The 23,768-nt window shown below is 44.2% G+C and overlaps 2 pseudogenes; one reads left to right on the plus strand and one right to left on the minus strand.

The window, feature by feature from the left end:
• Nucleotides 1–240: 240 nt before the first annotated feature.
• Nucleotides 241–13,971, minus strand: LOC144375738 (polyadenylate-binding protein 4-like; annotated as a pseudogene).
• A 186-nt stretch (nt 13,972–14,157) lies between these two features.
• On the plus strand, nt 14,158–22,782 carry LOC144375739 (palmitoyltransferase ZDHHC19-like; annotated as a pseudogene).
• The last annotated feature ends 986 nt before the right edge of the window (nt 22,783–23,768 follow it).

The raw sequence follows: 23,768 nt of genomic DNA on the forward strand, positions 1-23,768 counted from the left end.
TAATTGAAAAATTCTAGGCATCTCATAATTGACCTTTTAGTTCCAAATGACCCAATAAATGTGCAACTTGTGGTTCTTGATGTTGAGGTCCATAGACAAACTAGAAAGTCTTCAAACCTTGAGTTGATTTCCACAGGGGTCATTTGACTTGAATTGGCCTTTCTTTGTCTAAGAGCCAGCAACAGTGCCCATCTTCTTGGCAGCTTCTTTCTTGGCATCATGAGCCTATAGACCACAGAGTCATCCACCTTGGAGTGGGAAACTCACGGGACTCCAGCATGTGTACGGCTCAGAATTTTTGATCTCCAGCAGCATTCCCATGATCTTTCCAGCCAGGTTTGAATGTATTATTTGGACGAGTGGAAACAAATGTTCTCCCATTATTTGCTTTTGTTCTTGAGGTGGTGCTGCAGCCAGCATGGAGGCAGTCAGAGGCTCTTGCCCTTGTGCATGGACTGCAGGGTGAGTGCCTGCTGTATGGCACGGTGAGGGCTGTGGGTGCTGGAGGCATACTTATATGGTGCCACAGCTGGAGGAGCATCAGCATCAACTCCAGCATGAAGTGTCAAGTTTGGCACAACTCTGAGTGACAGTAAGGAGGCCACAAGAGGCCGGAGCATTACGGTTGGAGATAGATGGTGAAGAGTAAGACAAGACTCAGATTGGTAAATAGCACTTGCCATTCCTTAAAAGCCTTGAGGTCTCCCACATTGCTGCCAGCCTCATCTGTGCTCACTAGTTAAGTGTGTAATATGGAAGTGTTCCCAGAGGCTGCAGAACTGCTGGCATGAAGTAGCCACCAGTTGCAGATTGGAACTGATTTAAGATGGCCTTGGCAGGGAGTGCTCTCCTTCTAGTCAACCACTGCATATACTGAGTGGTCAGATGGGCCTTTCTCTCTTCCTTTCCCCCAAACCCATGATGTGTCCATTCATTTCAGGGACTGTTTTGGGTGCCTCTTCAGAAGATGAGAAGCAGATGAAGCCAAACCCTTTGCTTTCTTTCATCCTCCAACATGACCTTAGCACTGGTGATTGATCCAAAAGGAGAACACTCTTTCCTTAATTTCTCATCATCAATATGTCTTCCAAGTTCTTAAAGTAGGGATTCACCTCCTGGTATTGATTTGTTCTCTTCTGTTTCAGCACTCAAATTTTTGTTTTAATTCAGCCTGCTGTTCTACTTTCTTCATGGGGGGTGGTGTTTACTGGGAATTAAACCCAGGGGCCCTTAACCATTGAACCATATTCCCAGACCTTTTTCGTATTTCATTTAGAGATGGGATCTCACTGAGTTGCTTAGGACCTTGCTGAATTGCTGAGGCTGAACTCACAATTCTCCTGCCTCAGCCTCCCAAGCCACTGGGATTACAAGTGTGCACCACTATGCCTGGTCATTTTCCTTTCTTCTGTGCATGGCCTATTGATATGACTTTCCCACTGTTTTTTTCCATTCATCTCTTCCACTTATTGGCATCCTCATGATTTTCTTTTCTTTTTTTCTGATGGCATTTTATTTATTTATCATAAAAATTGAAGTAGTATATTTCAAATTTCTTACAATCAAGGTTTAAATTGAAAGTGTGTACACATATATTTATATAATAAACATGACTTATTTAATTATATATTATAATTATGATATGTTGTGTTTTTGTTATTTAACAATAATATGGAAATAAATGTCTACCATAGGTGACCAAATATTTTCCTGACATCACATTTTGTTGAAATAAATAAGCTATGATGCATTTAAGCATTTTAAAAAAATATTTTTAGTTGTAGATGGACACAAAACCTTTATTTCACTTATTTATTTATTTTATGTGGTGCCGAGGATTGAATCCAGTGCCTCACATATGCAAGGTAGGTGCTCCACCACTGAGCTGCAACCCCAGCCCGACATTTATGCACTTTTAACTACTATTGCTTAGTTTCATACATTTTGCGACAACTTTTGTTTAACATTAATGTCAAAATGAAATTAAAATAAATATAATCCTACAAGTTTGTTTTTTTTTTTTACAATTGAATTCTGAAAGCCCTTGTGGTTATCAAAACTCACAAAGCCAAAGCCTTTAGATTCCCACTGGGATCTCTCATTGCCTTGACATTCAGAATCTTACCAAACTGTCTGAATAGCTTTTTCAGACTCTCATCCTCTACCTCTTCCCCAAAGTGGCTTCTTTGTTTGTTTGGTGGTTGTGGTGGTGCTAGAGATTGAACCTAGGGCCTTATACGTACTAGGCAAGCACTTTGCCAACTAAGCTATATCTCCAGCCCCACTCCCAAAGTTTTTGATATAAACATTGGTGAATCCTTTAGCTTTGGTTCCAAGCTCAGCTTTCTGTTTTTTGAGAGACTTAAATCTGCCCACAGACACTCTGCTGTCATTGAGGGGCATGCTGTTCATCTTCTCCACCGCCTTGTCACAGCCTCTTGGGTCTCAAAGGCGATAAACCCTTAGAGCTGTTCTCATCACACACTACCTTGCAGGACAGAATGTTCCCAAAAGCAGACAAAGTTCCATAAAGAACCTTCTTATCTATAGATTTGTCCAGATTTTCTCAAAGAGGGATCCCTCTGTGACCACATGATACAGATCAGTTTTCCCTTAATCACTTCAAAGTTCATGTTATCCAAGGTCTCTCAGTGGTGGCTGACTGATGGAAGCTAACATAGGCATTTAGTTGACTTTTTTTTGTTTGTTTGTTTTGTTTTTTGGATATTGATGGATCTTTATTTTATTCATTTATTTATATTCGGTGCTGAGAATCAAACCTAGTGCCTCACACATGCTAAGCAAGTTCTCTACACTGAGTCCCTAATAGACTATTAAAATCACTATTTTGGAAGGTCACACAGCTGAGCAATTAATTATTAGTCTCCCACCAGCTTTGCTGTGGATGACACCTCTGACTGAAGCCACCAAACAGGTTAAAGCTCTTCTCCAGAAAAAAAGCTGCTTTCTGTTCTCCACACTATTCTGTATCTTAAACTGCAAAGTTAGCTCTTCCTGGGAAAAGGAACTAAAATGACATGAGTCATAGAACTTACTAATCACTAACTTTTCCCTAGATTTACAGAACCAGGATACTGAGTGACTTTCAGATAACAACCACATGTGAATCAGAAAAGCAGACGTAGGTGGAAGGAATTTACAACCCTCCCCCACAGACTCATAGACTAAAAACATACTTCCCCCAAATTGCCATATAAGCCTTGTGCCTCAAGCAGATGGCCTTTGTTGGTGATAGTTATCCATATTTGGTTTATCAACTTTCCAAATAAATCTTTTCTCTTGCTCCAACTGTTTGGCCTTGAATCACTGGCCTTTTCCAGGGTTAGTAAAGGAATTGGGTTCAGTTCAGAACCAGCACTGTCCACAGACACCTGCAAAAGATGGTGCTCTGTGCCCTGGGTTTGGGTAGAATTCTTCAGTTTGCCAAATTCTAGTCCTAAATCAGACTAGAGTAGGCTCATATGGCCAGATCTTGAGACCTTCTGTGGCTGGGGATGTAGCTCAGTTGGTAGAGTGCCTGCCTCTAATGCACAAGGCCCTGGGTTTGATCTCCAGAACTAAAAGAAAAAACAAAAAGACCTTCTGTGGCTTCCATCCTTATTTCAAGGGAAAATTTGAATTTTTCAAGGGAAATTTTAGCATGTGCGAAGGCCCTGGGTTTGATCTTTTAGGGAAAGAAAACTTCACCTCTTTACAATAAAGCCATAGCCAGTACATCCAGCCTATCTTTTCTTCTCTTGCACAATTATGCCTAATTCCTGTCTCCTCACTCCCAATTAGAAAGGCAAATGAATATTATCCTGAAAGTGGAAAGTAAAAAGGATTGAAGGGAGACAGTTTAGAAATAGCACCCTGTCTTTGGGACATAATGCCTGGCACCGTTGATTCTGTTTCTTCTTTCCTTCCTGATTCAGAGAGTGGTAGAAGTCTGGAATGATGATGGTTTCATGAGAGTCAGAGAAGCATTTGACTTTGCTTAATCTGTCAGCTGTGCTCACCTACTTAGATGTGACCAAGGCAGAACACACTCTGAAGATCTTGCCCTTGAGAGGGTTGTTCTCTGGACTGAAACCCAATCTAATATGCATTCCCATAGTGAGCACCACCTTACCATCTTCTTCTTTTAATCTAAAGTGGTATTTAGCCTGGAGAAAAAGGAGATTGGCTCAATGTTAAAAAAAAATATTTGTTAGTTGTAGATGAATACAATAGCTTTATTTTATTTGTTTATTTATTTATTTCTTTTATGTGGTGCCAGGGATCATATCCGGTGCCTCATGCATGCTAGGCAAGCGCTCTACCACTGAACCACAACTTTGGCCCCTCAACACTTTTTGATGACATGAGAGCAGAGGGCTAGAACAGATACATTTTGGAATCCTCTTTCACTCTTAGAAAATATGTAGGTGTTGCCTCCTATTAGCCAGGTGCCATGCTGAAAGCTTTTATAAGCACTTATCATTTAGTTCTCATAACATTCTTGGGAAGGAGCTAACATTTCCTTATTGAGCAGATTAAGAAAGCTTACACTTCAAAAGGCAAAGAAATTTGACAAGATCACCTAGTTCCCAGTCAAACCTCATTCAGTGAACATTTGTTGATCCCCTGTTATGGACCAGGCACTGGAATAAGCTCTAGGAATAGGAAATGAATAAGAAAAATAGTCCTGCTGGGTGTGGTAGTGCATGCCTGTAATTCCAGCTGCTCAGGAGGCTGAGGCAGAAAGATTGCAAGTTCAAAGCCAGCTTTAGCATCTTAGTAAGGCCCTGAGCAATTTAGTGAGACCCTGACTTAAAATAAAATAGGAAAAGGCTGAGGATGTGCCTCAGTGGTTAAGTCTATGACATATCATTGAATCACAATAAATGCCTGTCAAGCAAAGGCTGAAACCCATACATTCTGAAGTGAGTCTGCAGAGCATAGAGGAGGTGACCATTAAGGCTATTCTACTCATGGCCCTACCCCCACCCCACCCCACATCTGCCTTCTGAGAGAGTCCACTGCAGTACCAATGCAGCATGACAGTGAAGTTTGCCCACGGGCCATGTCTCGGCATCAGTGCTGCATAACGTGAGTAGTAGGGATCATGTGTGGGAAATTTATTTGTGCAGCACTTAACAATAACAGCAGATGTAGGGCAGCATTTCATAAGTCTTTATGAAAAATCCATTAATCCTCTCCTGGAGAATGTAAACAGGCACAGTATCTAAAAAAGGAATCTGATAGAAAAAGTTTGGAAAAGCCTGAAAACTCTATGCCCTTCTTAGAAAGATACAGTGTGTATTGGTGAAGTAAAGGCTCAGAAATCTGGTGATAAAGAAAATGGTCAACACAAAGCACCGCTGAACACAGTTCAGGACGTACTAGTGTGGAGGAACAGATAGTAAATTAGAGGTCAAAAGACAATAACTGAGTTATTTCTGCCCCTAATGCAAATGTTCAAGATTTGAACATTTAAGGCTCCAAAAAGCCCATTGCAATATCACATTCCTATAAACCCGGCAACCTGAGAGGCTGAGGCAGGAAGATCCAAGTTCGAGGCCAGCCTGGGCAATTTAGCAAGACCCTGTCTCAAAATAAAAATAAAAAGAGAGCTGAGGATGTAGCTCGGTAGTAGAGAGCCCCTGAGTTCAATCCCCAGTATCACACACACACTCAATCTAAAATGGCCCTTCTAATGGCCCTTCTAATCCCCAGTTTCTATCCTGCTACAACAGATGAATAGCTCTGGCTTTGATGCTTTTGCTGGGTATATAACATGATCTCAGCTCTGCCCTACCCAGCCTGAGAACAGCTGGGCAAGAGCTTGGATGTTCTCTAAAAGGAGCCATTCCTTGGTTGGCTAGGTCAGAATGGAAATTATCTAGCAATTCTGAGCTATTTGTGCCAACTCCACAATCTTTAACCTCAGAAGAATCACCATTCACTTTTCCTTTTCTCCTAGGCAAGGTATGCACCACTGCTAGGATCATCACCCTAAATGTCCAAAGAAGCAATTGGTTTCACAATAAAGTGAAACTCTGTTGTCAAGGTAAGGAAGTAGTAGTGGATAGGAGAAATCTGATAATGATTATTAACCAGGACCATGAAACCCAAGTGCCTGGCAGGAGACAAGCTACCCAAGCATGTAGAGGGAGAAATGAGGCCTGAAGTTCCCCTGGTCTTAAGAGAAGACATAACGAGGTCCACTCCCCTTAAAGTTCATGTACGGAAAAGAAAGTACACGTGGCTCAGGTCAGATTTTGGAGTCATGGATAGTTCACATGGATAGAATCAGCTGACTGGTATTTCCCACTGATGGAAAGGAGGACCCTAAAAGGAGAACCTTGTTAGCATGATACCATGTTCAGAACAGAGAGACCACACTTGCTGCTACAAAGGGTAGCTTCCAAATGGCCACTGTTTAAGGCCTACTTTACATGTAAGAAGAGTGGGGTTATCCTATGAATATCATCTCAGAAAAGGCAGAATACCATCATTATTAGGAATGATCTGTAGCCAGGATTTCTCTTCCACCCTCTCCAGGATCCTTCCTTTTTCCTTTCCTCTGTCCTGAAATATTATAGAGTATCCTGATGTTTCTGGTCTTGCACTGAGTTTCAGCATATTCGTGGACACTGTATTAGGTAAATTTTTGTCTCTGTGACCAAAATACCCGAGAATAACTTAGAGGAGGAAAATTTTGTTTTGCCTCATGATTTCAGAGGTTTAGTTCATGGCTGGCCAAATTGCTCTGGGCCCAAGGTGAGCAAGAACATCACAGAGGAAGGGCATGGCGGAGGAGCACGGCTCCATTTATGGTAGCCAGGAAACCGAGAGAAAAAAGGGAAAAAGGGCTGTAGAAAAGATGAACCCTTCCAGGGCCACCCCCAGTGAATTGCCCCCAGTGAATCACCTGTTCCAGCCAAAGCCCCGCCTGCCTATAGTTACCTCCTAGTTCATTCAAACTAGGATGAACTAATTAGGTTACAGATCTCACAGTCCAATCATTCCACCTCTGAACATTCCCACATTAATACAGGAGCTTTTAGGGGACACCTTATATCCAAACCATAACAGATCTCATGCAGATGTGTACAGTGTCGCTTTTATAGGGGCTAGGTTCAAAAGTGTTTGACACAAAAATCAAGCATTGTCACAATTAACCTTGGAAGTATTTTAAATCTTATGTAAAATTGGTGAAATAGTCACACTCTGAGAAGAACAAGGACAGCCAAAGGACTTTATCTTAACTGAGAAATTACATTACTCATCCTAACTTCTCCAGGCCATGGATGGACTTAGCATACAGAGTGGTGCTATTTAAATTGCTATTTCTTGGGGCTGGGGTTGTGGCTCAGCAGTAGAGTGCTCACCTTGCACTTGCGAGACCCTGAGTTCGATCCCCAGAACCACATAAAAATAAAAACAAGTGAAATAAAGGTATTGTGTCCAACTACAACTAAAAAAAAAATATTAAAAAATTGCTATTTCGAGCTGGGGATGTGGCTCAAGTGGTAGCACGCTCGCCTGGCATGCTTGTGGCCCGGGTTCGATCCTCAGCACCACATACAAAGATGTTGTGTCCGCCGAAAAACTAAAAAATAAATGTTAAAAAAAATAAATAAATAAAAATTTGCTATTTCTTTCGTGGGATTTTGTTTTTCTTCTATTTTGTCTCCGCACAGTTCCTTCTCTCAATATGACCCTCTGGCCTCCCTTCCCTTTTCTCTCTTTTAATTTTGCTTCAAATGCTAGTCCCTAACTTGCCTTATACTAATCTCAGCTTTGGTTGGGTTTTAAATTTGGTTTCCTCCCTCTTATAAAACTCCTTATGATTACATTAGGTTACAGATCTCACAGTCCAATCATTCCACCTCTGAACATTCCCACATTAATACAGGAGCTTTTAGGGGACACCTTATATCCAAACCATAACAGATCTCATGCAGATGTGTACAGTGTCGCTTTTATAGGGGCTAGGTTCAAAAGTGTTTGACTCAAGCCACCCAAATAACTCAGGATAATCTTCCATCTCAAGATTCTTAACCTGGCCTGGGTGTATGGCTCAGGGGTAAAGCACTTGCCTAGTATTTAAAAAGCCCTGGTTTGATGCCAGTACCATCAAAGAAAAAAAAAATCTTTGACCTAATCACATATCCACCGTCCCTTTTGCCATGTAAATTAACATATTTATAGGCTCTAAGATTAGGACATGGACATCTTTGAGGATCACCATTCTGTCCACCACAGAAACCGTGTCTTATTGGCTGCTGTATCTCCGGCAGTTAGCACACAGCCTGTCTCATATATTAAGCTCTTGAGAAACAAGTGTTTAATTGGCAAGTGAGGAATGGTAAACTAGAATACTTTTTTTTTTTGTGATATTAGGGATTTCAACCTAGGGGTGCTCTACCACTGAGTGCTTCCTCAGGCCTTTTTATTTTTAAGATAGGACCTCACTAAATTGCCCAGCTTGGCCTTGAACTTGTGATTCTCCTAAGCCTACCAAGTGGCTATGATTGAAGGCATACACCACTTGTACCTGGTGTAGGTAAACTAAAATCTTATTTTTTCTGTTTCTTGTTTCCATTTTCATTTTAGTTTCTGGTTGCTCTATTTTAAGTTGATAAGGACCTACCTATGGCCAGGCAATCTGCTCCTCCAACTGTCCATGAATGGACAGCCCTTGACATTAGGGCTTGTCATCTAAGGTTGAGTGGAACTCTAGTTTGCAAGTAAATTTTAAAAGTGCAGACTGACTGTGTCACTGGGATGAGGACCCTGAGGTGGTCCCCAAATGGAGGTAAACCTCAACTCAGGTCAGTGGGTACTAGACATCATACAAAAAGGAATTTAAACACAGGTCAAAGTGAGGCATAGGTTGATTCTATTAAAAGAAAGCAAGAATCAGCACTCTGTGACAGAGTGTGGGTATAGGAGAGGGTGCACTAGCTTCACCTGAGCAAGACATATTTATGTGTATAAATTTATAGTGTTAGATAGATAACCTAAGAGGATATTTTTAATTCTTTGTGTTGGTGACTTGACATGTTAATCATTACTTACAGTTTTAAACTAATCAGCTGAAAACTGCTCTTTATGGAGGGTGAATCTAGAGGCACCTTACTACTGAGGTACATTCCCAGCCCTTTTATTTTGAGACAGGATCTTATTAAATTTTTTAGGGCCTTGCTAATCTGCTGAGCCTGGCCTCAAACTTGCAATTCTGCCTCAACCTCCTGAGTCACTGGGATTACTGGAATGTGCCACCATGCCCAACTGAAAACTCTTCTTTACCACAATGGCATAAATCTCCCACTTTTAGGAGTTAAGAACACAGGATTTGGAGGAAACAAGCCAGGGATTGTTTTTGAGGAAAAGTATTTCTGCAGCAGAGGTTACCATCTAGGGGTGCTGGGTTTGTTGTCTCCATTCAGCAAAGAATTGAAGAACAGGACACAAAGATAGCAAGCAAGAAGTAGGTTTATTGAAAAGAGATATACAGAGATAAACTTCTCCAAAAAGAAGGGGCCCCGGAGCTGAGAATCCAATGGGGAATTTTGGTCTATTGTTTTTATGGTCTCTTTTCCTTATCCCTTCCCCTGTCCATGAGCTCCTCACTATTATTGATCAGTGCCCCCTCTGTCCATGCATCTGTTTTTGTTTTTCTATTGGATCTCCCACTTAGGAGCACAAGTTTGGAAGTGTCTGTCTGCCTGGGTTCCCTGCATGTGTCCATAAGCACTTTCATCAACAGGAAGTTGACCTCATCAGAAGATCCTCTCCATGCTCCTTTGTTCTGGCCCTGACCCTGACCCTCCTCACTTGACATCTTGCCCTGACTGCCTGACCCCTTCTATATCTCTCTCAACTTCCCCTCTCAGAGGACACCCTGACTACTGTTGGGAGTTGGGACGATGACCGCTCTGACTACTTCAAGCTGGAAAGGGGCGTTGTAAAGCTTGAGTCAGGGTGTCCTCCTGAGGAGAAGTCAAGGCAAAGAGCTGTGTTAAGAATGGTCCAGAGGTCCTTGGTAGAAACTGGGAAGCACATTTATGTGGAGTTTCATCTGTATAGCCATTCTTCTGATCCTAACATACAGACAAATATTACAACAAGAAAATGAGATTAATACTAAAGCAAATATTATTTTAAGGTAAACAGAGCAAAAGAATATCATTATGCAGTTGGAGAAAAAAACAGAAAATTATTCCAATGATAGTTGGTATTAGTAGTTATTAGATGTGATATATCAATCAGCCTGTTAGCTATAATTTGCATATGTATTTTATATTGATTTAATTGATGTTGATTATTAACAAATCTTTAACTATAGTACTTTCATTAAGGATATCTATCAATGATTGTAAACTTATATACATATGGGGTAAAGATAATGGTTTTGGGTTCCATGTTAGAGTAACATCATCCACTTTATCAGGTAAAAGATGTCACCCTGTCAATGGAGGACCTCTAGGTATTCTATACACCTAGCAAAAGAAGAAACTTGAGTTAAAAAGTTTAAATCAGATCGATTATTAGTTGCTAAGCAGACATGTTGAACAATTACTTCAAAAAGCATAGAAAAGTTATGCACAGGATACAGAGTGAGGTCACATAAATTAGAATAGTTAAGTAGACAGGGCTCCATCTGTCTACTCAAACAGCCACATACTCATCCCTGATCACAAATAATACATTCAGATAGGGAATAAGTCACATCTGTTTCATCCACATGGGTACCAATTAAATGAGGCAAAGCAAAGTAGGAATGTAGAACAAAAGGTATAACATGAAAATTACATAAAACTTGTGTTGATTAGGTTTCATTATGCTGTATAGTCCCAGTATAAAAGAAATCAGAGCATTGTATATTAAGTGACTGTAAAGCCATCCAGTGGGTTAAAGGAATATAAGTAGAAAATAACTTCCTAAAAGTGATATCATTTCTAGCAGTTAACAGTTGTTGTACAGTCAAGAGCATTTTGGTGAGGCAGGATCATTGTGGGAAGCCATTGACCATTAATTGTCAAAACTTGAGCCACATCTTGTCCACCACTGCGCAGTCTGCCCGCCAAGCTCTCAAGGTCAATTGAATTTACTATGCCCAAACTAGTTCCAGCCCCACCAAGCAAGATATCATACCAAGCTCTTTTTTCTCCAGTTACATTGTTTTAAAATAGGAAAAGTCAAATTAAAATGTAACAGATGTTTCTGATAAATTTGAGTGACATTTACACAAGATCTGAGAACTCTATTTGTGGAGGCTGCACACTGTTTGTCATATTAAACAAAACAGAAACATACTCCACCCACACTATACAACTGTTGATGGCTGTAGCATTAGCATATAAAATAGTCTGTGGTTTGTTTATAGTAACATTCTCATTAGTACCATTAAAGACAGGATTACCAGAGCAATTGTTGGCTAAGGAACAATACCGTGCAGGAAGAGTGGGCCACAAAGAGGAAACATTGCAGCATAACAAGGTGAGATTTGACATAATGTCCAGTGTAAAAGGAAGCCTTCCCTGTGCCAAGGCATGCAAAGATGGGGATCTCTTCCACACAAGAGCATTTGCTGAAAGAGTCCAATTAGCAAAAACACATTTCTTATAATTATTGCATTTGAAGTTATCTTGTATCCACACTTTAGTATCGTAGGTCCTTACAAGTGAGACAAGTGTAATGCTGGATGGAGTTAAAGGCATTCTGTGAGTCCAGGTGTGTACCAAAGTCCAGGTTCCCAGGAGAAAGATTCCTGCAACATATCTTTGTGCATAGTGCACAGCTTGTAGTCATAATTAGGCTTCATTAAAATTAGATTTAGTATGTATTAAGATTAATGCACAGAATAGCATTATTGTTCCTAAATAGGTTAAGGCTAGGAATAGCTTATGAATAGGATCCCAGTCTGTGGAGCTGTTTTTACTAACCCAATAACCACTGATATTGCAATTAAAAGACCAATAAAATCAAGCCATGTCACTTAGCTTGAGATCTTCTATTGTAGTGGTCTGTAGGAGCCTCCATTATGGTGGACTTTAATAGAGAGTCTCCAGGCTTTAAGGTGGGTATGATGTATTCAGGGTGATCACTGGGTAAGGACCCTCCCAATTGGACAAGATTTCCTGAAGCAGAAGATGGGGGGGCGGTCCTTGATGATCTCCCTCAGGAAGTTCTTGTTCAATTTCTGTAAGAATCTGTTAAAACTTGGCCAACTGAGTTACATGGGAACTAAGAGAAATCTCAATATCTAAAAGTAAAATGTTGGACTAAAAAGGCCTTCTGTACAGGGACTCAAATGGATTTAGTCCCTGTCAGCCAGGAGTGTTTCCAAGCCTTATCAGGGACAAGGGCAGAGGTTTAACCCATGGGATTTTAGTTACCTGAAGCAATTTTCTTAAGGGTCTCTTAAGAAGTTCATTGGTTTTTTCTACCTTGCCTGAAGATTGAAGTCTCCATGAACAATGAAGATGATATTTAATTCCTAATGCTTGAAAGAGTTTTTGTGTTATTTCTGCCTTAAACACAGGTCCATTATCATTTTGAAGACTTTAAAGGAAATCAAATCAAGGAATGATGCTACTGAAGTAGAAATTTTACAACTTCAACAGCCATTTCAGATCTGGAAGGAAAAACTGCTACCCATCCACTGAATGTATCCATCAGAGCTAGTAAATATTTTTAATTTGGTCCTCCAGGCATATGGGTAAAATCTAATGGCCAGTCTGCTTCCAGATTACAACCTGTTCTTTGGTATCTGGGAGAGTGGATATGTTTATTAGAGGGATTAATCCATTGACAGATTTCACAGCTTTGGATGATCTGTTGGACTGTGTCCTTTAAGCCTTTTCCTGAAAACATTTTTTTTTTGTATTAGGGTAAGAGTATTATCTCTTCACAAATGGTAGAGCTGATGGATGGAAAGATTTTAAAACCTTCCATTGGGATGCTTGGGGAAGCAATAGGATGACTTCAGGAGAAACCCACCATCCTCTAGGATCCAGTTAGTATCCTTGAGTCATAGGCCTTTGTAATCACTGCCAGAAAAACCACAAGTATTTGGCCACTTTCAGCTCCAATTGAGATGGAAAAATTGTTTGTTCTCCTCATCAAGACTTATGGTAGGAAGCATCCTCCAAACCCAGAGTTTCAGATGCATAATGGCCAATACAATGACATGTGTCACCATAATAAAAACCCAGTTATTTTCTCATAATATGCAGCTCAGTGGGGAGGCAGTTGAGGGATAGAACAGGGACTCAACCATGTCACAAGTTGTGTCTGGGCAGTATGACTTGTTGCCTAAAGAGTCCCAGGAGGCACTCCAGCCAGCTGTTCTAGCCTCAAGACAGAAGGGGAGCAGAGCTCTGCCAAATGCATCATCTTCCCTTTAATTGAAAAGGCAAAAGGTTTCCCAGAAATCCTCCATAGACCTTTGCACATATCCCTTTAACCAGAATTGTGTCATAAAGCCCACCCTGGAAATGAGGGAAACTGGGAAGTTATTTAGTGGGGTAGATTGCTACATTCTTCCCCAAACTGGAGCTCTATTACAACAAAAAGGATAAGCAATGAGCACTGTCTGATTCCATTAGCACTGGACCTGAAAGGGAGAAAAGAACCACCAAACTTCTCCTCATGCCATTTCCCAGAGACTATATTATATGGCCTCTGTATTAGCCTGCTTTCTGATGCTCTAACAAAATACCTGAGGATGGGTACTTTATGAAAAGATAAGGTTTATTTAACTCGAGTCCAAGATTTGGCAGCCTCTGTGACTTATCTTTGTTGAGGGTCATCACAACATGGTGAATGGCATCATGGTGGGAGGACATGCAAGGGGTAGAGATTGCATGGCCAGAAAACTGCAGAGGGAACAGCCTTGCTCTTTTTTTTTTTTTTAACAATCCCCTCTCACAGGGGGCCCATGTGAAGTCCGTCACTCCCTTCTGAGAGCGTCATCCCGAGTGACTGAATTACCTCCCACTAGGCCCACCTCTTACAGGTTCTACCACCTCAACACTGCCACGCTGAGGACCAAACCTTCAGCCTATGAACTGTTGGGGGACAAACCACATCCACATCATCACAAGCTCCAACAAAGCCAACATCGTAAGAGCAGGATGTCCCAGTCTACAACATGTGCATATGTGGGGGCAGGGGAAGGTTGCTCCCAGAGTCACTGAAAGCAACCAGAGCCCCCATTCTGGAATGTCTGTGATGTCAAACTTGATATTTCTTCCCTTCCCTGCCATAGTCACGGCACTCTGGGTGCCAACCTGTAAGAGGTAACTGGTGGCTCTCATTTCTCTGAGAACAGAAGGCCTAGCCATGCCTTTCTCAAAGGATGTCATGCCCCCACCCCAACCTATGGTGGGATATTCTTGTTTTTTCCAAGCCTGTTTTCTGCATTTAATGTAGTGCTGCTGGTCACTTTCAGTGCCTCTTCTTGGCATTCTCATGAGTCTCTCAAGTGAGTTGTGGGTTTCTTACAAAAAGAATGGAAAACAGACAAAGATAGTGAAGAGGCAGGGAAGTGGAGAGAGAGGGTCAGGAGGGGAAGGAGGGTATATAAAGTTAGAGGGACCCAATGTGCAAGCACAGAGGTCTAGAGTGCCTGGTGCATTTAGGGAACGGCGGGTGACTGATAATGCTGGTGACATTTGGTGGAGTCTCTGAGGTTTGTCTCTAGCCTTAGATCTGTCCCTAAGGCATGTGAGTCCTACCTCAGGTGAACCAGACCTCTTGGGAGCTCTGGGTTGCCCCAGACCTGAACTGAGTCTGCCTCTGGTTTCAGATGCAGATGGCTGGCTCAGAATGGAGAGTAGTCCTTTCCAGTGATTATGGGCCTTCTCTTTGTCCTAACTTTCTACAGTCTGATAGGTCTAAATGTCTCAGATCCTGGTATCTTGCATCGAGGCAAGGCCTCAAACCCTGGGAGAAGGAGGTGGCAGTCCAAGGGCTGATGCCTATAGGGGTGATTTCTAAAATGTTAAACCCACCTGTGGCCTCAGGATCCCTTCTTTCCATGTCATCATTACTTTAGACCCTGGCATTTCATTTCCCAAGCCTCCGAGGTGAGAAAAAACAGAATCCTGGAGGTTTTCCAGTTGCTTTAAAAGAGAGGTCTGAGCAGGCTGGCAAGAGAGGCAGGAGGCTCTTCCAAACCACGCAGTTCACCATTCCTCCTTCCCAATTCACACCCGACTCCAAGCACTGATCACTATTCCTAAGGGGGGAGCTCCAAATAGAGCTCTTGAGGCTGGACAGCCCCTTCTCTTTGACTGCCCACCCATCTGAGTGGTCAGCTTGCTCAACAGGGACCGGGATTCCCCTGCCCACCTCCTCCCTATCTTCTTGTTGCCCAGTGATGCTATGGGGCTGCCCCGAGCACCAGAGTGATGGAAAGACTTCCTGCCACTGCCCCCAAATCTTTTCATGCCAGACTCTTTCTAACAGGACCCTCAAGACGACATATGAGGCAGGGATGTGTGCAGGATATTCCAAATGCCGTGGTGCCCAAAGTGCTACTTCCACTGCTCGCCAAGGACTTGCCACTGTCCATGGTGCAACATCTGTGTGGAGGTGAGTATTCCTCTTTCCTGTCCACTCACCAACCCATCCCAGGGCACTGGGCCAGGACCAGGAACTTCACATCATATGTGGGCCAGGGGTGGGTATGAGACCATCTTCCCAGACTGCTAAAAGTGGCTCCCAGACACTCTTGGTCACTTACATCTGTTATTGCTTCTGGTTCTGCACCTGAGAGACTGGCCTTGCTTGCACAGGTGCTGACATGCAAAAGGGCATCTCATCTGTGCTGAGCCTGGTGGAGTCAGGGGGAGGAAGGCAGCACCTGACCATCCCCTGGCTTTCTGATATTAGAAACCCAGACATTTAAGCCAGCTGCTGCCCTATTCTGGGGATCTTTGCCTGTCCACCTCTGGGTGTCCAAGTTGGAGGGTTTCCTGGGTTCTGAGTGCTCTTCTCTCATGTGCACACCCTGCGTGGGTTTCCAAGTGCAGAAGGCTGGCTGGGCAAGAGATTTTTTTCATCCCCCCCAGTATCTGAGAAAATAGAGGCCCAGAGTTATTCTATATCCTGCTTGAAGTGACACCAGGCAGGTCTTGTCTCTAAAGACCTCATTCATGACAGGCAATGGGCCACCTCGTCCTAACTTGTGCTCTAACAATGGAAATGCCAGCTTCTCCCTGGAGATGGGAGCCCGTGTGTAGAACCAAGAGCAAGAGGCCTAGAGGGCCAATTGGGGGAGGCCTCTGGATTTGGGCCGCAATGGAGGCCCATCCAGATAGACCCTTGAGTCCTGCCTCCTCTCCCCTAAGAGTTTGACCACCACTGCAAGTGGGTCAATAACTGCATAGGTCACCGTAACTTCCGGATCTTCCTGCTGCTGCTCGTGTCCCTGTGCTTCTACCTGGGTGCCCTGCTGCTTACCTGCATCATATTCCTCCAGCGCATGAGGCACATGACCCTGGACAAAGCCATGGCTGTCCACACAGCCCCAAGGGCCCACAGTGGGAAGAACACGAATTGTGGGGAGGGACAGATTGCCCAGGGGCTGGACAGCCAAGGGGCAGGGTAACCGAGGGCAGGGCTGACATGGGCGGGGCTAGAGAGAGGAGCCGCTTGGGAGGACCTGTGAAGGACAGGTTGAAGGCGAGAGGGGTCAGGGAGATGGGTGGGGTAGGATGGACTGTGGAGTTAAGAATCTAGTGGAGCCAGGGAGTGGGGTAATGAAGGTTGAAAAGGAACAGGCCTGACGACAGCGCGGTGGAGTGAGATGTCCCTTGGGTGAGCTGGACTAACCGCCTAACTGTGGTGGGCGGGAGGGGCTCGCGGGGGAGGAGCCAGGGAGGGCGGAGTCGGGCTAAGGGGAGGGGCCAGGGAGGAACTCTCCCGTGGCCTGGCTTCCTAGCCTGGGCGCCGCTCCACAGTTGCTGTACCCACCTTGGGCGTCCTGCTGCTGCTCATGCTGCTGCTGCTGATCTCCACTGCCCTTGGCCCTGCTGGTGCCTCCTGAGCCTTTCCAGACCCATCTCTTACGATGCAGCTCTCTCCTCCCACTGGAGCTCAGTGTTCCTTCTCCCTCCTGGGTGCATTGCAGGGAGAGCCTACTGTGTGCTAGGCTGCACGTTGTTTGAGGAATGGGTGTAGAATAGATAAGCACCCTGCCATCAGAATAACACCGGCCGACACCCAGGAACACTGTGAGCAGGGGTCAGTCCTGAGTGGTGTAGTGGACAGGAAGAAACTTGAGTTTGGCGAGGCCTACATTGTAGAGGAGGACATGCATCTCGTCACGTCCTAGGTGAGGCAGAAGACAGGAGGGCATTGCCTGTGAGAGGCACACCTTTGCAAAAAGTTACAGAAACCCGAAGGTAGGATATTAACGAAATGATGAGGAAAAGGCTCTAATTCAAGCCAAAGGTGGCATGGGCAATGAAGTTGACCCCTAGGGGTTGAGATTAAAGAGAAAGTGAAGAGTACAACTTAATTTTGAAGAAGTGGAAAGAAGTGGAAACCTGGGAGCCATGATAGGTTTTTTTTTTTTTAAGTCATTTATTGAGGAATAATTTACAAACAGTACAATTCACCCTTTTGGTTTAGAGTTAGGGATCTTGACAAAGGATCCTCCTGCATTCTCCAGCACGATCAAGCTTAGAGTTTGATTACCCCATAAAATCCTTTCATGATCTTTTGTTGTCAGTTTCTTCCCTGTGCCCTTCTGTTTTTTCTTTGTCCAGGATCCCGTATAAATGGGGTCGTTGCCATTTTCATCTGGCTTCATTCATTTAGTTCAATGCATTTGAGATTCATCCATGTTGTTGTTCATATTGTTTATTTCCTTTTATTGCTGTGTAGTATTGTATGGATTCCCTACGGATTATTTATACATTCACCAATTGAAGGATTTTTTTTTTTTACATTGTATCTAGTTTTTGCCAGTACGTTTTGTTTGGTTGGTTGGTTGGTTTGGTTTTTTGTACCAAGGATTGAACCCAGGGGTGCTCAACCACTGAGCCACATTGCCAGCAACCCCCTGAGCACTCTTTTTTTCTTTCTTTATGAAAATTTTATTTTTAAATTTTGAGACAGATTCCCACTAAGTTGCTTAGGTTCTCATTAAGTTGCTGAGGCTGGCTTTGAATTTGCAATCCTCCTGGCTCAGCCTCCCAAACTGCTGAGATTACAGGTGTGGGCCATGGTGCCCAGCTGTTTGGGGCAGTTATAAATAAAGCTGCTGCAAACATTGATGCACAGGCATCACCTCCCATCCTTTTAGTCACCACCCCACCACTGCCGTATCTGGTCCTCCTCCACCTGTGACTCCATAGGTCAGGCCATAGGCCATTGCCCTTCCTCCTCTGCTCAGACATAAGTTTTCATTTCTGTTGGGTAAATTCTTAGAGGTAGCATTGCTGAGTCATAAAGTAAAATGTGTGTGGAACTTTGTAGGAAATTGCCAAATTTGTCTTCCAAAACAACTGTACCATTTCCAATTTCTACCAACAACGTGTGGGAATTCCAGTTGCTCCACATCCTCATCAACATTTCACACTGCCATTTGTTATTTTGTTTTAAATTGTAGCCTGCTTAATAAATGAGTAGTGGTATCTCATTAAGGCTCTAGTTTGTATTTTCCTAATGAATAATGATGTTGAGCATATTTTCATGTTGTATTGGCCATATTTGGTAAGGTTGTTGCTCCAATCTTTGCATATATTAAAAAAATCTTAATTGAATTTTAAGAGTTCTCTATACTAAATTCAAATCTATGTTTTGCAAATCTTTTTTTTTTTTTTTTTTTTTTTTTTTTTTTTGCTATCTGTGGCTTTTGTTTCATTTTCTTCATAGCATCTTCCGAAGAGCAGGAGTTCTTAGTGTTGTTTTTCCAGTTCTGGGGATTGAATCAGAGGTGCTCTACCAATGAGTATTGTTGTTCATTCCTCAGAGAAAATCATGTCATCTGTGAAGAACAGTTTCATTACCTTCTTTCCAATCTGTGTGTCTTTATTGCTTTTTCTTTTTAGTGTTGAATAGGAATGAGAAGAGTGGGCATCTTTACCATGGGATTCCTTTAGTATGGCAATCACTTGACTAAAGGCTCTTTCAGGAAGACTGGTGGGCAGCATCAGTGGGGGAGGTGAAGCTGCAGACCCTGAGTCAACTGAAAAGACAGAAGAGCCTGTCTGCTCATCACCTCCCATCCTTTTAGTCAGCACCCACCACTGCCATATGTGGTTCCCTCCCACATGTGACTCCTGTGCTTGGCCCTTATTCCTCAGCCCTGTGGTCTGCCTGTCTTCTCCTCTCTCCAGCTTCACTCCATCATTGAGTTTGCCTGGCAGCCGTTTTTTTTCCTCCATCCTGTGGTTCTTCCAGCCCCAGGTCAGGCCATAGGCCCTTCCTCCTCTGATCAGAATGAGGCCCTCCATGTCCAGGATCACTATTCTCAAGGGACCTAAGTGTGGTCTGCACTGGGATTCACCAGACAGGGCTCCTTTCTATTACCTGCAGCACTCATTTCAAGCACTGATCCCATGCTCCAACTTTATGTCCTCCCAGCTCTGTTTCCTGACTACAACTCCTCCTGGAGTCACTTGCTTGGTGGGTGATAGAAAGGACTCTGGAGCCAGACCATGTAAGTCCAATCACAGCTCTACAGCATACCAGCAGGGAGACCTTGGGTATGCTATTGGCCACCTGGTTGTTCAGTTTCCCTATCATCTGTAAAACAGGGAAGTTTAGGTTAATTCGTGTAAACCACATAGAACAGTGGCTGGTCTCAGAAAGTGCCCTATGCGCTATTGTTACTCTTACTACCATTCCTTCCCATGGTCATTTACACAGCTTGTACATCATCTTAAAAGCCAAGCAACCACCATCCTTAATGTCCCAGGCCTCTACTCCACCTGTTGTAACCCTTGTGCCTTATTCCCTGAAAGAGTTGATCTTGCTCACCAGCTCCACTCTTCACTTCCTGGCCCACATCAGCCCAGCTCCTGCCCTTGAATTCAGAATAATTGTCTCATCAATTACCCAAGCCAGCAGACATTCTACAGAGTATTCTTTCTGGACCAGACACAGCTTCTGAAACCAGAAGTAGCTGAAATAGCCTTCTTGCATGTCTTAGCATTTAAATCTCTGGGCTTCTCTTCTGCATGTACCTGGATGCTGTGGGTTGGGTTGTCTGTTCTTTTCTGGCCTCTCCCCATGGTGTCAGGGCCTTGTGATGCAGCTGCCCTCATCACCCTGAAAGTAGGCTGGCCGTGCTGTTTTCAACCACCCTGTGCAGTGACTGAACTTTTATTTTTTTGCTACTGGGTATTGAACCCAGAGGCACTTTACCACTGAGCTATATCCCCAGTCCCTTCAATTTTTTAATTTTGAAACAGGGTCTTGCTAAGTTGCTGAGGCTAGTCTGGAATTTGTGATCCTCCTGCCTCAGTCTCCCTAGTAATTGGAATTACATGTGTGTGCCATCATTCCCGGTTTGACTGAGGCATTTTTGATGCCCTGAAATATTTCTGGTTAGGTGTGCATCTCAGTGGGTAGAGCATGTGCTTAGCATGTGCAAGACCCTGGGTTCTTCAATCCCCAGCACATAAAGAGAAGGGATCTGAATAAATGAGTGAAACAACAAACAAAAGAATCAACTTTGGGGACAGAAGAAAAAAGAGAAAGGAACAGAAGCCTGGTACCCTGATTCCCCCAGTATAAGGGGAAGAAGGAGAGGCAGCAGGAAGTTGGGCAGAAGATGGGGCAAGAAGAAGATGCCGCTGCATTTTGGTCCTGTGGAGTGTGAGGGTGTTTGAGACACAGAATGGGAGCAGGAGCCCCAGGAGTGGAGCCAGTGGGAGAGGCTGGTCTGGGTGCCTCAGAGCTGTTGGATTCGAGTTGTGTGTGATAGGGTGCCATGTGGGGGGAGGATAGTATTCACATTCACTGCTCAGTTCTTAGAAATTTATTAATTATCATTCCTTAAACATTTTCTATACTTTATGTACAATCAATATTTTCTACACATGATATATATCTAATCAAATATTCTTTCTCTAAGTTTAAAAATTCTGCAATTTTTTAATAGTCTGCCATTAATTAATTTATTTCTTCTGGCACAAGGGCTTGAACGCAGGAGTGCTTTACCACTGAAGCTGCATCCCTAATCCTTATTATATTTTGTTTTGAGATAGGGTCTCATTAAGTTGCTGAATGCCTTGCTAAGTTTCTGAAGCTGGCCTTGAACTTGCAATCCTCCTGCTCAGCCTCCCAAGTCACTGGGATTCCAGGTATGTGCTGCTACCTTGGCAGGATAGTAGTTTCTTAAGTGCTGTGAACACCTTAAAGGAGACAGAACCTCATAGAGCACAATGGTTCATGTTGCTTTTTGGACATGGTGGGATATTCCAGAGGTGTCCTGATGTGGAATCCTAGTTCTTTCTAGTGGAGAATAGTGTCAAAGATCAAAGTCTTCATGTGTGGGCCATGGGAGAGTTGGGGGTGGACAGCGGTACTGCTGGGCCACTTCCCATTGTGACAGAATATTTGCTAGCTAAAGCACATCAAGCTGGGCTGAGATTCAACCTGGTCTGGGAGAAGGAGGAGTGAGGCTGATGGATGGAGTGGGGGGAAGGAGAAAGTGGCGTAAGGGAGAGGAGAAGCCAGTCAGTGTCCAGAGGGGGACTTGACCTTTGAGCTTGACCTTTCCTGCTTTGTATTCTGAAGGCCTTCAGCCCAGATTTTCCTGGGCCATGTGATTGGGCCTCCCCCACTGCCACTGCTCTCCCAGATAGGGAAATTCAATGAAGGCACATGTTTAGAAAAAAAATGAGAGGTGGGAAGTGAAGTGAGAGTGGGGTGGTGACACTGTCTTTGGAGCAGTTGAGCAGCACAAGGAAGACCCTAAAAAGTATCTGCAAGGACAGGGTGAGAGGATAGGTGTGGCCAATGGAAACAGAGCAAGGATGCTACACAGGGAGGCACAAGGTGATGAGGAGCCCTGGGAAGGCAGGAGAGGTGGGTGCAGTGTCAGCACTGTCTGGGGAGAGCTGCTCACAAGTGGGGCAAGGGAGGTCACTCCTCCTAGGAGCCCAGGAAGGCAGGAGGCCCTGGGTCACTCTTGTGCTTCCCTGCCCTTGGAGTCTTGCTCCAGGCCTGGGTTGAGCCCTTGCTTAGTCAACCAACTTAGGGAGGGTCACTTGGAAATGGCCTTGACCAGTCCTGCTGGTTCTGAGCTCCTCTTCCCATCCCCATCTCCTTCCAGGGCAAATCACTCCAGAATAATAACTCTTCAACCAAGGCTGTGCCAACAACTGGTATTTGACCATTTGTATGCCAGTAGGACCCAAGTGAGTTGGTAAACTAGAGGCTCAAGTGGTGGACCTGGGGCTGGTGGGGTGGGGTGAAGCTGGGTCTTCTTCCCTGGTCCCTATCCCCAGCTCCCAGGCCCTGTCACCCACTGTTCCTTTCCTTTGGGGTTTTCTCTAGGGCACTTTGGGAGCCTCTGGGAATGTCCCTCTTCATTGTCCTTCTAGTTTCTTGCCCAAAGAAATGAGGTAGAGGGGAACTGCAGCCAGGATGAGGCTCCTGGCTGAGGAGTGAGGGTGGTCATGGAGACCAGGCCAAGGTTGGCAGTGACCTCTTCTTGTATCTGGACTGTTGTTCTCCAGGTATATGTCTGCAGCTATCTGGATGCAGAGAGAGAAAGGAAGCAAGTGGGATCCCATGGAGGCTCTGAGCTCACCCATCTAGTTCTCCCAACACCATCCCACAGACCTTCCTGTGCCCATGTCTCTAATTCTGGGTTTCAATACAAGTGGGGAGGGGCCCCCAGGGAGTGGCGAGGCTGCAGCTTTCCAGGAGATGAGGAATAGCGGGTGTGCATTAGGAGCGGTGTGTCCATGGGTTGCACATGTGTTGGGAGAGGCCCCTGAGGTCGGACTGACCTTGAAACTGAAGTACTTGGAACTGAAGGAGCGGGATTATAGACCTGGAGGGTGTGGGGTCCAGGTCACAGGACTTCACAGCACACACAGCACACCCAGGTGTCCCTGGATAGACGAAGAGAAAAGACTGCACCGATAACTTTTTGGTTGGTCTTGGCCAGTCCCTTACCTTTCTGGGCCTCAGTTTCCTCAGTTATTAATGAGGACTGAGACGAGTCCTGTAGTGTATCATGTTTTAAAGGAAATTCTTTTTTTAAATGGAAATTTTTACTTGAAGTCTCACGTGAAACATAAGGAATGGAGCATTAGGAGTGCAGTAGGGTGGGTAACCCACAGTGCCCCCCAAGGGCCCTTGCAGTGACTTGTGGCCCTCTCCTTTGTCCTGTCTCCAGGGGTCCAGGAGCTTGACTGTGAGCTGTGAGGTGGAGGCTAGGGAGAGCCCCCATGTACTGACTCTGTGTTTAGCTTCCCATCAGCCCAGTGCTGCAGCAGGAGGACCCCAGGAACTCTCATTCACCTCTTCACCCTTAGCAGTGCCAGGACGTGTACCTGAACTTCATTTTGTGAGACCCACGTGAAGGCCTCTTGTGCCTGAGCCCTCACTCACTCCCCTGTTGGGAGTGCCAAGACCCCCATGCCTGTTAAATCCTCGTAAATATTTTTTGCTGCTTCCTATGGCTGCTGTGCATGTTTGTTCTAGGTTCAGAGAATCATGGCGGTGTGGGGGAGGCTCTGAGGGGATGGGATGAATCCCTCCCGGAAGGGAAGATCCTTGCTCTCTGGAGACCCAAG

The sequence above is a fragment of the Ictidomys tridecemlineatus genome, chromosome 3, assembly GCF_052094955.1.
Source record: "Ictidomys tridecemlineatus isolate mIctTri1 chromosome 3, mIctTri1.hap1, whole genome shotgun sequence".
NCBI lineage: Eukaryota > Metazoa > Chordata > Mammalia > Rodentia > Sciuridae > Ictidomys > Ictidomys tridecemlineatus.